Below are 15,803 nucleotides of genomic sequence, written 5' to 3'. Positions count from 1 at the left end.
GAAAATTGTTTGTTTGTTTGTAATTAAGCACAAAGCTACACAATGGGCTATCTGTGCTCTGCCCGCCACTGGTATCGAAACCCGGTTTCTATCGTTGTAAGTCCGCAGTCTGATCATTAAAGGGGAACCATACCATCATGGCTGATTTTAACACCCATAGGGTGCTTGAAAGTATTAATCAGATAAGTAGACAGTCATTTTTTTTGTTTTTATCTATATATTAGAGTTTGATGGGTTTCAGTGAGTTATTTTGTTATATATATATATATATATACTAAAATAGTATTAAAATCTGTTTGAAATAAATTATAATTATTTACATTCTTTAACTAACTATAAACTTTAATAATTCTACGTTACATTTTAAAATATTTCATCAACTGAATTGCAAGTTTTCTGTAAAAGTCAAAATAGATACTGGTTTTGATTTTTTTTATTTTGCTGCTGTATTTTCCCGTTTTTTTTTTCTCTCTCTATCAAATTGGAATACAAATCAAGGATTCTCTATCAGATTGGAACACAAATCAAGGATTCTCTATCAGATTGGAACACAAATCAAGGATTCTCTATCAGATTGGAACACAAATCAAGGAGTAAGTAAATTTTTATTTCCTCTCATTTTGCTAGAAGCCGGTTTCCTTCTGTTAGTCGTTGTATGCCTACATTCAATGTACTGACTTATATAGAATCTTAAGGCTTCCGTTTATGTTTGTAATAAATTATCGAAAAAGAAACTAAATCTGGTTTCAGTTATCAGACACGAACCTCTTGTATAAGCTGCTCATTTGTTTCTTTGATTTTTATCAGCATCTTCTCAGATCAAATATATTTATTTTACAATAAAAAAAAACAACTTAATAGCCTTCAGCACCCCAAAGCTTCTCCATACTCCGTAGATCCTCCGTCGCCTCCGCTCTAAATAACAAAGAGTCTCTACAGCTTCCAGGATTAAAGAAAGATTACTTGTACAGTAGAACAACTGTTTCTATCGATTCGAGAGTCCGTAGATCCTCCGTCGCCTCCGCTCTAAATAACAAAGAGTCTCTACAGCTTCCAGGATTAAAGAAAGATTACTTGTACAGTAGAACAACTGTTTCTATCGATTCGAGAGAAAGGTTAATGAAACGAGAACTGTCGTCTTCGCTAGGTAATCCCTTACAGAATATATGTAATCGTCCATCATCCATAAAGATGTACTGAAGTTATTACACAAGTATATATATTCAGGTATAGTTATTAATGTAGCCGCCACCTACTGGGAAAGTAAATGAATAAAATAAACGATTTGTGTAGAGGGAGTTAAACTATTCTTTACCTTTCAGCGAGTCTCACTTTTTCCACTGATGAAGTAAATTGGTGTAAAATGCTCTTTCGAAGGACGGCTATCTACAACAGATACAAATCCACCACTGACATGATAAATGAATATGCCGATGGACGAAGTAAATAACAATTTGGAAAAATTGGTATTGGTAAAGCATGGATTCTTATCTGCAATAAACCAAAGGTCAAAATCCATCTGACGTAATTTTTTAACTTGGATTTTTCTATGAATTTATTTTCTCTATTGATTCAGCGCGTTCGGGAAGTGGTTTTGTATTTATAGGCCCGAATTGCGTTTTCTGAGGTTTCCATGAATAATTAGCACTAAAAGAATTATACTTCCTTGTGACTGATGACGTTAAAACTGCCTTGTAAATCCATGTGGATTCATTTCGCTCATGTAGAGCACACTTCAACGAAACACACTTGCATTTATTTCGCTCATGTAGAGCACACTTCAACGAAACACACTTGCATTTATAACCTCCCTTACAAAGTGCATTCATTATAAACTTAATGCTCTTGTGTTTCGAAATGAGTGAAACTATTTGGAATGAAGTATGGTGTTAATATAACACTAATGACCAAAATTTAAGCTCTTATTAAAGAAATATTGTTTCCAAGATCAAATAAGTTGATTTATAGTTATCCTTCATAACTATAGTACTAAACTATTCAAACGTTCTACTGTATATCACTATAGTACTAAACTATCGAAACTTTTCAGTGTATATCACTATAGTACTAAATTATTAAAACTTTTCAGTGTATATCACTATAGTACTAAACTATTCAGTGTATATTATTCCAGTGCTACTCAAATCTATGCATACGTCGTAAACAATATGATCACTTATGATTAAATTTAAACTAATATGAACCTTTCATTGATAGGTGAGTATATATATTTACAATTAAATATACACTGAAAAGTTTGAATAGTTTAGTACTATGGTGATATACACTGAAAAGTTTCGATAGTTTAGTACTATAGTGATATACAGTGGAACGTTTGAATAGTTTAGTACTATAGTGATATACAGTGGAACGTTTGAACAGTTTAGTACTATAGTGATATACACTGAAAAGTTTGAATAGTTTAGTGCTATAGTGATATACACTGAAAAGTTTGAATAGTTTAGTACTATGGTGATATACACTGAAAAGTTTCGATAGTTTAGTACGATAGTGATATACTCTGAAAAGTTTCGATACTTTAGTACTATAATGATATACACTGAAAAGTTTCGATAGTTTAGTACTATAGTGATATACACTGAAATGTTTGAATTATACAAAAATGTGTAAATAGTATTTTTTCCTTGATTTTGACAAATATTCAAATCATGTGCTTGTCATGTATTTATGTGTGTGGATATGTTTAACCAGATTCCAAGTGTATAATTCTCATTACCTGAGCCTGTAATATACTGTATTACTTTGTAAGAGTGTCGTAACCGAGACGACATAACCAGTCTATACTTATAGTTCGAGTACATTTCATGTCTCTTCCATTCGTTGTAAACCTTTTATTGAATGAAAGTCGATCAAGTGCTATAAGAACAGCAACAAATGTTACAAATCTTAGCAACAAACACAATATCGTACCTGAGCAACAGATATAATACTAAATAAAGGTATTACGGGCTTAACATGTGTATCTTGAACCGTGTGTTTTCTTTGACCGTGAATGAACCAACTGTCTCAAATCAAAATTTGTCATTGATTGAAAAATCGTTAATGTATTATTGTATCGCCTTTTCTACATGAACTTCAAGTAAGCCAAAGCTTGAATGTTAAGCTTATCTCAGCAAAGTATTAGAGTTAAGTTAAAGCTCTAAGGCTAGATTTACCACATTATAGTTAAAGTAAAGCTTCAGGCTACAGTAATAACCTGACTATTCCCAATACATATAAAGCCTCTGAAAGAACATTTAGTATTAATATGCTGATATTTGTCAATGGCTCGTTTCCTCAATAGCAAAACCATTATGATTGGCTTATGAGATTTTTTCTAATTATTATTTACAATAAAAGTACAGTAAAGAAGCGGGGAGAGGAAAAGTGATTTTGTCAATCCCATAGGATAGAAAATCCAACACACCTCCGCTAGAGGGCGAAACGAGAGGCTGTGGGAAGCAAAAGGTAAGCAGATTAAAAAGAAAAATTATAAAGGTCACTAGATGTCGCTAGCAGCAAAAGCTATCGAGGTGTGTACCAGTATAAGAGCAACACCGACGTCAGATCGCATCAACGTATGGTGTGAGTGGAAAGCTGCTTCAGAAATCTCTTGTTTTCCCTCTCTTATACTTTTCGCTGGTCATGCTTCAAAACTTCCCAGCCAGTTAAATTTAGCGGGGACAATGCTATATAACCCCACGCCCATGCGTCTGTGATCAAACCATAGAGAAGGATCCCGTGAACTACCGTCAGTTCATTACCGTAATTTCACCTTGTGATCGTACCCAGGAGTTCAGACACTTATCGCGGCTGCTGCCAGAAGACGTCCTGGTTCGAGGATTTCTCTTGTTTGTTGCAAAACGTAAGAAAATCTGATGGGGATAAAAGACTGAGAACCGCGTAAGTCATAACGTTCTCGCTATTTTATTTCATATAGTTTTATTAACCCTTAAATCTTGTTCCATTTCAATGAAGCAGCTACGAACTTGAAATAGTACGCATTAATCACAGGTAAAAATTTGGAGGACATAGCGCTGGACCTGATTCATTTTCCTGCATATGTACGATAGTCTTGTCTAGAGAAATTGGCTGAATATTAACTTGTATGGTTCTCATGCTAGGAACATTAAATTATTTGTCAATACAATAATTTCCTTAAGGAGTTGTTTCTAGGTTACTAAGACGCCTAGTGTGTTTTATCTAAAACCTTCTCTTTTCCGTTAAGCTCGGTCTGTTCCTTTTTATCTTCCTTCCTTTTAAAGTTCATCATTATAAAGTCACCAATGATAAGCTAACTGGGATTTGGTAATGATAGCTCAACCAGTGCAAAGACTGCCACCCTTCCTTTAGATGTAATATCCGAACAGGAGGTTTGGGGTATAAACAACCACTGGTGGAAGTTGTGACACACACACACACATAAACTGGAGGTTTTGGATATAAACACACACTGTGGAAGTTGTGACAAACACACACAAACTGCAGGTTTGAATATAAACACACACTGTGGAACTTGTGACACACACACACACAAACTGGAGGTTTTGGATATCAACACACGTTGGGGGAAGTTGTGACACACACAAACTGGAGGTTTTGGATATTAACACACGCTGGGAGAAGTTGTGACACACACACAAATTGGAGGTTTGGGGTATAAACACACGCCGGGGGAAGGGTGAGACACACACACACACACACACACACAAACCAGCAACAAGAAAGTTACAGTCTTTATTAGTAAACACAATGAAAACTATGAGAAATAAAAGGATTAAAAATGAAATATACAATATACTTTACAATTAAGTATTTCATCTAATACAAAATGAAATATACAATATACTTTACAATTAAGTATTTCATCTAATACAAAATTGAAAGTATTCTTCGCCATTCAAATCTTTACTTATTACTATGTCCATTATTCTACATACTAGCATACGTGTAAAATACCATGCTACGTACTGGTATTTATTTGTCACAATACATAATTATTAACTTAGATTATATTACCATAGGTAATGTTAGTGTGTGAAAGTGGTATTGTTGTGAACTTCATGAGCTTCTCATAATACAAGAATGAAGAAACAATTCGTCGAGAATTTTATAAAATTCGCTTGTTTCCTCGAACCAAATTTAAAGAGCCCCGATTTTTTATACTTCCTTTTTTTGTAATTACCTGAATATAGGCTGTATGCTATAACACAATGCTCATTAATCCAGCATTTAAACTGCGTCAATAAAAAGAAAGAAATGCTAGAGACATAAAAAATATCTATAATTAGGTTTAAAGAGACACCATTGTATAATTCATCGCAGGTTTTCATGTTATAGTATGTGAAACAAAATACGTTTGTTTGTTTTTTGTAAATTATTGTTGTTTCTGCCCGATATTTTCTAAGAAGTCTTTATTTTTATCGCTATTATCAATAGTTCTAAACGCTTATACAACCTTATTTAACCTTTGCAGTGTGTTAAGATTTATGGGATTAGACAAAAAGATTTTGCCTGCTTTCCTTTTCTTTCACTCCCAGTTTTGGTAAGAGCAATAATTGGAAACATGTGTTAAACACATGGCCCTAGAAGTTCATGTCTTGCTTCCACTCTCAGCTCAATCACCAATACGTAAATATAGGTGTAGTTGACGACTAGGTAAAAGTCATTTAAGTTTCACGAGAAAAGGTTATTGTAAAAATAGAGTTTTATACTCTTTAAAAATATCTAAATACCAAATACTCTGATCACTGGAATCACAGATATATAACACAATGTGGCGTTTATCACTGGAATCACAGGTATAACACAATGTGGCGTTTATTACCGGAATCACAGATATAACAAAATGTGGTGTTTATTACCGGAATCACAGATATAACACAATGTGGCGTTTATTACTGGAATCACAGATATAACACAATGTGGCGTTTATTACTGGAATCACAGATATAACACAATGTAGCGTTTATTGCTGGAATCACAGATATAACACAATGTGGCGTTTATTACTGGAATCACATATATAACAAATGTGGTGTTTATTACTGGAATCATAGATATAACACAATGTGGCGTTTATTATTGGAATCACAGGTATAACATAATGTGGCGTTTATTGCTGGAATCATAGATATAACACAATGCGGCGTTTATTACTGGAATCACAGATATAACACAATGTGGCGTTTATTACTGGAATCACAGATATAACACAATGCGGCGTTTATTACTGGAATCACAGATATAACACAATGTGGCGTTTATTACTGGAATCACAGATATAACACAATGCGGCGTTTATTGCTGGAATCACAGATATAACACAATGTGGCATTTATTACTGGAATCACATATATAACAAAATGTGGTGTTTATTACCGGAATCACAGATATAACACAATGTGGTGTTTATCACTGGAATCACAGATATAACACAATGTGGTGTTTATTACTGGAATCACATATATAACACAATGTGGTGTTTATTACTGGAATCTCAGGGCTGTGATTCCAGTAATAAACGCCACATTGTGTTATAATATAACACAATGTAGCGTTTATTACTGGAATCACAGATATAACACAATGTGGCGTTTATTATTATTATTATTTGTACAGTAATTTTTTTTAGTTTTCCGTCATAGACTATAATCATCACGTTGGTGTTTCATTATCTACTTTTCCGTTAGAGATTATAATCACTTATTTTCGTGTTTCATTCTCTAGTTTTCCGTTAGAGATTATAATCACTTATGTTCGTGTTTCATTCTCTAGTTTTCCGTTATAGATTATAATCACATATGTTGGTGTTCCCCCCAGTAGCACAGCGGTATGTCTGCAGACTTACAACGCTAGAATTTGGGTTTCGATACCCGTGGTGGGCAGTGCACAGATAGCCCATTGTGTGGCTCTGTGCTTAACTTAAAACAAACAATATGTTGGTGTTTCGTTATCTAGTTTTCCTTTATAGATTACAATAATCTATGTTGGTGTTTCATTCTGTTTTATTATGGTATTGGCCTACATCTGTACACATTTTTTATTGTCCCAAAAACGTTAGAGACCGTCTATTGTTTGGAAACTTTCAATATTGTAATAAATATCTGGCTACCTATTATTTGTATTCTTTTAATATTATGATGGAAATCTGCTAAATGAACTGATGCAATTTTCATGATTTGGATTGTGTGAAAACTAACAATCTCGATAAAATCAAAGTTTCTTCCCACGTAGTTTAGCTAAATCGCAGCATGGGAATAACTAGTATTTTTAGCCAATTAGGAATCGTAGGGCAACGGGCTGCGAAACTGCTCATGGGATATTAATGCTTTATTGGCTTGTAAGTTAAGTGAATTAAAAATAATTAGTGGGTGTAAATATATGTTTTTGTTTTTTGTATTTAAAAGAAGAATTTAAGACAACCTAAACTGTGACATAAGCGGACGCTACCTACTTAGAACGAGACTAAAATTAAACATGGTAATAAGTATAGCTAATTAAATATGCTTTTCTCACGTTCTTACTTATAATAATTAGAATGCATTGTTTCATCAGTCGTGTACCTTTGATGTTAACAACATTTTCGGGTCCTCCGGTGGTAAGTTTACCGACTTACTACGCTTAAATCTGGGGTTCGATTCCCCGCGGTGGACATGTCAGATAGCCCAAAGTGGCTTTGCTCTCAAACAAACACACGATATTTTCGGCCGTAACTCCAAAAATATCCCGCGTGGTTCGGCCATCTTAGGAGATTTAGGTTAGTCCTAAATACATCCAGTAAGCTAACAACTTAAAACAATCTTTATAATAAAGTATAATTATAAAAATTATTATTTCAAATAATAAAATTAAATATATTACACAATCTAAACAATACTGTTATAATGAAAGTAGCAGTAAAGAAATAATATAGTATACCTTCTCTACAAAACACACAAGTACTAGCTGTTGGCTTAAAGTCATGTGTAGATTTCATTTTAATGTTCAACTTTTCTTTCTTGTTTGTATCCATTTTCATCTTCCTTGTTATTATAATTATTTAAGTATTGTTTTGGATACCTTTGAATTAAAAAAAAAATATTTTGTATTTGTTTAGACGTGTTTGAAGTTGTTTAACCACGTAGGCACAATCAATTCCTCTCTACTGTGGCATATTCATAAATAGATTACTCGCTCCTTTGCTTTGCACGATATTCAGTAAAAACCTAGACCAGACAGTTATTGATTAGTTATGTAAGTTATAAATATACGCGTAGTTCAAAACATTTAGATTTCAATGTAATAATTTTATTTATATAGATTTCAGGACTATAGTGTACATAGTCTAGACACGTGTGCGCTGTGATAGCTTTCAAAGAAATAATGACATGTCATCAGTGCATAGGAAGTAGGGGGAGCAGTCGCTCCCCCTAGATTTGTATAGAGAGAGCAGGGAGGGAGCGATTACTCTGCAGTAGAGAAACCAAAACAACAACAACAACTTCCATTCAGAAATTCTAAATTATCATTCTTCAAAATTTTCTAAAAAAAAACGTACACATATATATATATTGTATAGCGTCACTAGTTACTCAACAACAATATCTTTCATGTGCGAGTGATATCTGACAGATTCTGGTTCGTTGAAGTCGCCCTCCCCCCGGGGCAAAAAAAAACAAAGTTCCTACGCTACTGCATGTCACTGTCATGTTGTTGCGTGTTTTGTATGTTGGTATAGATTAGAACAAATCAATTTAATTTGAAAACAAATTGGAAAGAAGAATTATCAAGAAAAGTTTTGTTTACTGTTTAATCAACAGGAGTTTCCTACAATAAACTATAATAAACGTAATACTTTCTTTAGTGCTTTGTTTTAAAATTATTTTCCGCTTACTATCTGTTCCGCACAGCGGCATGTCTATGGACCTACAACGCTAGAAAACGGATTTCGATACCCATGGTGGGCAGCGTAGTGTAGTAGTTTATGTAGTTTTGTGCTTAACTGGAAACAAACTTGAAATATATATATATATATATATATATATACATACAAGATAAATAAAAAAATTAAAGTTTAAAACCTGCAAATAAGGATCTGTAAAAAAGTAAGGAAACAAGGTGGAGATACTGTACACATTATTTATCCAAACTATAAATCCCTATTTTGACTCTATGACCTTACCTAGAATTACATTACAGGATTTTAAGTTCCAGATTTTTTATTTTTCTTGTTTGCTGGCTTTTTTTATGCTCTATTATGGGAAAAAGATCACTTGATATGTTAGCTAACTTTATACATATAATACAATGATAATAAACATAACTAATAGCTAGCTGATACGGTTCATGATGATATACTGAATCTATTGACTATTTGATCGCATTAGTTCGAGATGTAAAATGTTAAACTCCAGTTGGAGGCCCTCCAGTGGCACAGCGGTATGTCTGCGGACTTACAACGCTAGAAACCGGGTTTCGATACCCGTGGTGGGCAGAGCACAGATAGTCCATTGTGTAGCTTTGTGCTTAATTACAAACAACCAAAGCAGTTGGAGATTGCCATGGGGATTTTTTTGAAAATATAGTGAGCATTTATAATTTATGTGTAATTCAATTCTTTATATATAATGCATAGTAATGGGCAAATATATGCCTAGACCAAGACACAACCCTCACTAAGCGTGTATAAAATTTTACCAGTAGAAAAGCAGCCTTTTCAAATTAAACATATATGTCTAAAACATCGCTTTAAATAAACCTTCGTGTTTTTTTAAAATAATTATTCTACGAATGTGTGTAATAAAAGTTAATATTATGCATGAAGTGAAGGAGTAAAAAAATTCACCGATTGTATTGTATACAAAACATTGAATATCTGCATGTTAGTCATTTAATATTCATCTATTATTGGCTGATAATTCCTGTTTCACCCTGTACTTAAGCTTTTTAAAGGAACACAAAATATATGTAAAAAAGCTACTTCAAGGGGTAATGATAGCATATTTTAGACTAGACTTCTGATGTTTTTTAGCTTATGTAAAGTATAGAAGAAACAAATCGACTTTTCAATACCTCTACGACCTTTTCTGTACCTTATTTAGTATTCTACAACAGGTTTGGGTGCAACATATCCAGTCGTTTTTGTTGTAGGCTGGCAAGAGAATAATAATAATAAGAAGAATTACAAATGGGCCATTTTGAGTGGATTTTCTTTTCCTTGTAAGTCTAACATGTGTGTTTCATGCTTTTCTGTGCATTTTTATATATGTACAACCTTAGCAGTCAATAGTCAAGGTTTTAAAGTGTTGTTTGAACTGAATCTTTACTGTTTAAGGTGCTTTTTTTCCCGAACGTTCTATTAGGGTTTTGTGCAATTCCTTGCGACCCCTATTACGAACCACTATCGTGGTTTATGATATGTATATAAAAGTATTACTTCAACAGTCAAGCAAAGATTAACATCAAAAGGAAGGACTGCCTTAAAAACAGTAACTCCAAACCTGTGATGAAACACTTTATTTAACATAACAGGTCCGAACAACACAAAATTACATTAAATACGCTGCATAAATTAAAATGATCATCTGGGTACAGGCTATAATGTGGGATATAAAATGTTCCCTGGATTTTGGAGGTGATTGTTGAAGTAGGACTCACATTGCGGCATGGATACCCCGTCTACCAGTCTTAACCTGTGTTCGCCAGTCTCATATATAGTACCCTTGCTGTTAACGATCCTTTCGGCCGTAAACCCAAAAATATCTCGTGAGGTTCGGTTATCGTAGGAGAATTAGGTTAGTCCTAAATATATCCAATAAACTAACATTTCAAAGCAATCTCTACATATAGCAAAAGAAATTATGAATTTTGTGTGTGTGATTTGGTGTGACCACTGAGGGGAATTAAATCCCTGATGTTAGCTTTGTAAATCCGAGACTTACTGCTGTTCCATCGGTGGACCTGAATTTTCTTGTATCTTTGTTGGGAGTGTCATTTGGGGCGACCAAAAATTGTCTGAAGAATACAGAGTATAAGTTTTCAAAACCATACAGAAATTACTTCAGTAGAGTTAAAACAGTTCTGTACTTTTCTTGGAATTTTGTTAAATGGATATTATTCGTCGGTGTGAATTAAAAGTAGGCGTGATACAACTTACCAAGTGTACCTACCATGGCCTGGTTGCGCAGGTACGAATCCAAGTTACCGAACATGCTCGCCCCTTTAAGCCTTGGGGACGTTATAATGTCAATCTCACTATTCATTAGTAAAAAAAAGCCCAAGTGTTGGCGGTGGGTGTTGTTGACTAGCTGCCTATTCTCTAGTCTATCGCTGGCCTGATGATTAGGGCGCTCGACTTACAATCTGCGGGTCGCGGTTTCGAATCCCCGTCACCGAACGTGCATCCTCCCTTTTCAGCCGTGGGGCCGTTATAACGTGACGGTCAATCCCACTATTCGTTGGTAAAAGATTATCTAAGAGTTGGCGGTGGGTGGTGTTGACTAGTTGCCTTCCCTCTAGCTTATCACTGCTAAATTAGGGACGGCTAGCTCAAATAGCTTTGCTCTAAATTAAAACTAAACCAACTAAACTTACCAAGAGATAATAAAACATCCTAAAAATAATTTCGTATATTGGATTCATTTTCCAGTTTGACTGTATTCAGACCTTCATTTAAAAACAAAAACAACAACAATAATAATAAATAGTTTATCTGGTGATAAGTAAATCAAATGCCTTTAATTACTTAATATATTAACCAAATTTTTTGTTTCATCAGAGTAGACATTTTAGCACATTGTGGTTAAATATTTAAAAAAATGTATATTGTGGCATTTTAAGTTGGTACACGCCATCACTATGGTAACCATACTGCGTTCCAAAATTGCCAACCTAGCGACGAGCATTTCTGCATGCCACTAGCTATTCTAAGTAAAACAATTATGCTTAATCACGTTATGATTAAAGTTATAAATTTGATTTGATCTACTAACTGTTTACGAAATTCACTACCAGTATATCGATCAGTTCAACTAATACTAATTCCAGGAATAGATTGAATTCGTATTTTTCACTTTTCTCACCAAAACTCGTGTTGTGAAGCCTTTTTTTCTGTCCAACCATATTTAATTGTCACTGGAAAAATAAGAACGGCTCGTGTTCTAAGTAGAAGATTCTTAAGTTCAAATTCGTTTACGAATAAATACTAACTAATAATTAATTAATAAAACAAATAACAATTTTCCTTCTACTTACTTTTAATTAGCAGCTATTAAGTTTTGTCTGTAGTTAAGCGCAAAGCTATACAATGGGCTATCTGTGCTGTGCCCACCAGGGGTCTCGAAACCCGGTTTTTATCATTATAAACCCACAAAGTTACCGCTAAACACTAGGTGGCGCATATATTTAGAAAATAACATCCTTTCGTTTCTAAATTCCTTAGTATTTCGTGATTTTTACAAACCACTGGCTAAATATAGTGTGAAGTATTTATAACATTCGTCACGCAAACCTTGTATGCCAGTATTTCTGTATCTTTTATATGTTGAGTCTAAACAAGAATGTGATTAGAAGTGTCTTCTCTAAACCTCTTATCGCATCTGTAAACGATCAACGGTCATTAGACGAACACACATTAAACATATTGTCGTATACGTTAATATTCTTAGCTGATCAACCTGTTGAACTTCTTGTGGTAAATCTGTACCTAATTATGCAGCATACTACCACAAGAAGTTCTCTGTGTATGCTGCATAATTAGGTACAGATTTACCGAACTTCTTGTGCATAATTAGGTACAGATTTACCGAACTTCTTGTGGTATCTGTGTATGCTGCATAATTAGGTACAGATTTACCGAACTTTTTGTGGTATCTGTGTATGCTGCATAATTAGGTACAGATTTACCGAACTTCTTGTCAATGGTGGTTACATAAACTTAGTGAGCTTCATATCATATCTGTAAACATCGGTGCTGGTTATAGACACGAACATACCGAGCTTTGTATCGTATATGTAAACAATGATGCTGGTTATAAATACGAACAGACCGAATTTCTTATCATACCTGCAAACATTGATGCTGGTTATAGACACGAACATGTCGAACTTCTTATCATACCTGCAAACATTGATGTTGGTTATAGGCACGAATATACCGAGCTTCCTATCGTATCTGTACACATTGATGTTGGTTATAGACACGAACAGATTGAGCTTCCAATCATATCTGTAAACAGTTGGTGATAGTTATGTAGAAATTGAGAATCGTTATACTGAAACAATGTTATAGCCTCACGGTGACGTGACAGTCCATGTCGCCACGTTCGGTCATCCTCATTTTGACGGCATTGGTTCTTGACAATATTCTCCAACATAGTTTCCAATGTAAAAGGCTCGGTGGTATGGATGTTATGTCCAAAGCACATCGCTCCTCTTTGTTGCCTTTCCATTAATCATCTAGTGTACGAAACCAACGGTTTTCCAGCGCCTGTTTCAATGGTCAGATCGCACAGAACTCCATTAGCAATTTGATCAGTATGTCTTCATATAGAATAGCACAAATACCCGTTTTATTCTCTAGCTGCTTGAGTATGCGACGGTTGAACGGATACATTGTTGAAGCAGCTTATGTACGTGTAACTTGGTTATGTGGAACACGTGGATATCTTGTGCAATTGAATTTTGGGTTCGTGGGCACTCACCTGTTACAGTATGCCATACTTTGCTTATTACGACTTGGATACAACTTATTGTAGGGTGGTCCTAGTGCCCCAAGTTGATCCATATTTTTTTCAGTATCATTGAGCACAAGGGGTGTCGCTGTTTTGGAAATTCTAAATCTCCTATCTGAATACATCTTTATAATCTGAGCGTGTGTACATTTTGTGCCTGAAAGGACTCTTTCATACCCTTCCCAAAAGCGATCAGTTGTCGGGGCACTGTACTACCTTCGAATGACAAACAATGTCAAATTGTAGTTCTGATACATCCGTTCCATTGCGACTTTATGACGACTGAGGTTGTTACGTGACTTACTTATTTGCATATTCAAAATCGTCTTAACGTAAAGAATAAGAACGTATAATGGTATTTTAACCACATTATGTCCAGATGTATTGTAGTTTAAATGTTATTATACACTCCTCTTCTTTTTGAAAACCCTAAGGAACTACATAAAGAATGTAGTTTTAAAGAAATATAATAAGCCTAAATACTATTTTTCTTATAGCAAGTATATGTAAAAACAGTCATGTTTCGCCAACTGAAAAAAAAACAAAAAACATTCACACCAAAACAAATAATTTACACAATTTCTGGATTAGATTATCTAAAAATCCGATCTAATGAATTTCATAGTAATTTTGTATTATAGATCTCATCGAAAACATCAAGCGTTCTAATTGGATATATAAGATCAGTTATAAAATAAAATATATATTTATATATGCATAACCACGACATCTCTACATCATCCACATATCATATATCATTCAACATCAAGTATTTTCAAAAGTTGTGTTATGCTCTAATTACGTTCTTTATTATTTTATGTTGCAGATCATCTTATGTTACTTAAATATTGCTCCAGAAAGGCGTACCATTATAGACTCAAATACAGAAAACAGCATACGCCAGAAGTACATCGTAAAAAAGTCTTGTAACCCAGGCAGTAAGAATATTGAAATAATACCAGAACAACGTTTTACGGCGAATCTATATTGATTTATAGAGCTATATATATACATATATATCTATACACACACACAAGAATAGAACAAAGGCATCGATCTGAACAATAGTCGTTGTGTTGGGTTAGCAGTTCCAAAGCTAGTAAAAGAAGCTATGGTAAATATTGAATTAAGTCACGTCAGCCAAAGACTGATGATCGAAATTTATTCAGTGAGAAATTGGTTTGTTATTTTTTAAAAGGAAACATAGTGCACAATTCGTAAGGTATTTTGTTTATATATAAATTAGCATAAACTTCAGTGTGATCTAAGAATAGTAATAGTGCAGAGGAAAAGTGTCGTTAGGAAAGAATTTAATCTAGAGACCGTGACTTAAGAAATTTACTCAGTAGTCGAAATGATGTATTATATATTTCAATACAAAATCGTAACGTAGAGTTTTATAGGCCCTGCATAGCCTAGTGGTTAGGGTCGCGGGTTCGAACCTTCGTCCCACCAAACATGCTCGATCTTTCAGCCGTGGGGGCATTATAATGTGACGTTCAATAGTTGGTAAAGGAGTAGCCCAAGATATGGCGGTGGGTGGTGATGACTAGCCACCTTCTCTCTAGTCTTTCACTGCTAAATTAATTACTGCTAGCGCAGATAGCCATCGTGTAGCGAAATTCAAAACAAATAAAGAATGTGTTGATCGTCTCACTATAAACACGACGTGCTAATCACATTGTGTTAATTTTTGTATCATATATTTACATTACATTACTTTGTTCTTTCCTACAGACGAGTTTGCGTGCGTGATATATGGTTCTTGTGTTATGAAGGGAACCTCAGCGCGTGTTTTAATTAAAGCTCTCTATTTGTATGTGAGAAAGAAAGCTGTTTTATGTTTGGTTTTTGCATTTTCCATGAATATTATCCAAATTTTATATACATCTTACATTAAGAATAGTTTGGACTATCAGAATCTCTGAGAAGGTATTACGCTATCGTTGCATAGTTTGGAATGTCTGGATCTCTGGGGGCCCGGCATGGCCAAGTGGATAAGGCGCTCGACTCACAATCTGAGGGTCGCGGGTTCGAATCCGCATCCCACCAAACATGCTCGCCCTTTCAGCCGTGGGGGCGTTATAATGT

At 34.4% G+C, this 15,803-nt stretch overlaps 1 protein-coding gene across 7 annotated transcripts in view; it reads left to right on the top strand.

Moving 5' to 3' along the window:
- The window catches only part of LOC106458791 (discoidin domain-containing receptor 2-like), a 324,729-nt gene that overhangs the window by 182,389 nt on the left and 126,537 nt on the right, over window positions 1-15,803 (top strand). For 4 of the 7 annotated variants that reach the window (XM_022385127.1, XM_022385130.1, XM_022385124.1 and 1 more), the window contains one exon: window positions 499-593. The exons of 1 other annotated variant lie outside the window; for it this stretch is intronic. The gene's annotated coding sequence lies outside the window, so the exon portion shown is untranslated. Of the gene's footprint in view, window positions 1-498; window positions 594-3,568; window positions 3,904-15,803 lie in introns of those variants that run through there. 2 more of the 7 variants (XM_022385126.1, XM_022385129.1) reach the window with 2 other exon arrangements.

This window comes from Limulus polyphemus, unplaced genomic scaffold (assembly GCF_000517525.1).
Source record: "Limulus polyphemus unplaced genomic scaffold, Limulus_polyphemus-2.1.2 Scaffold515, whole genome shotgun sequence".
In the NCBI taxonomy this organism is placed as follows: Eukaryota; Metazoa; Arthropoda; class Merostomata; order Xiphosura; family Limulidae; genus Limulus; species Limulus polyphemus.
Note: the sequence above shows the minus strand (reverse complement) of the source record. Positions and strands in the feature narration are given on the sequence as shown.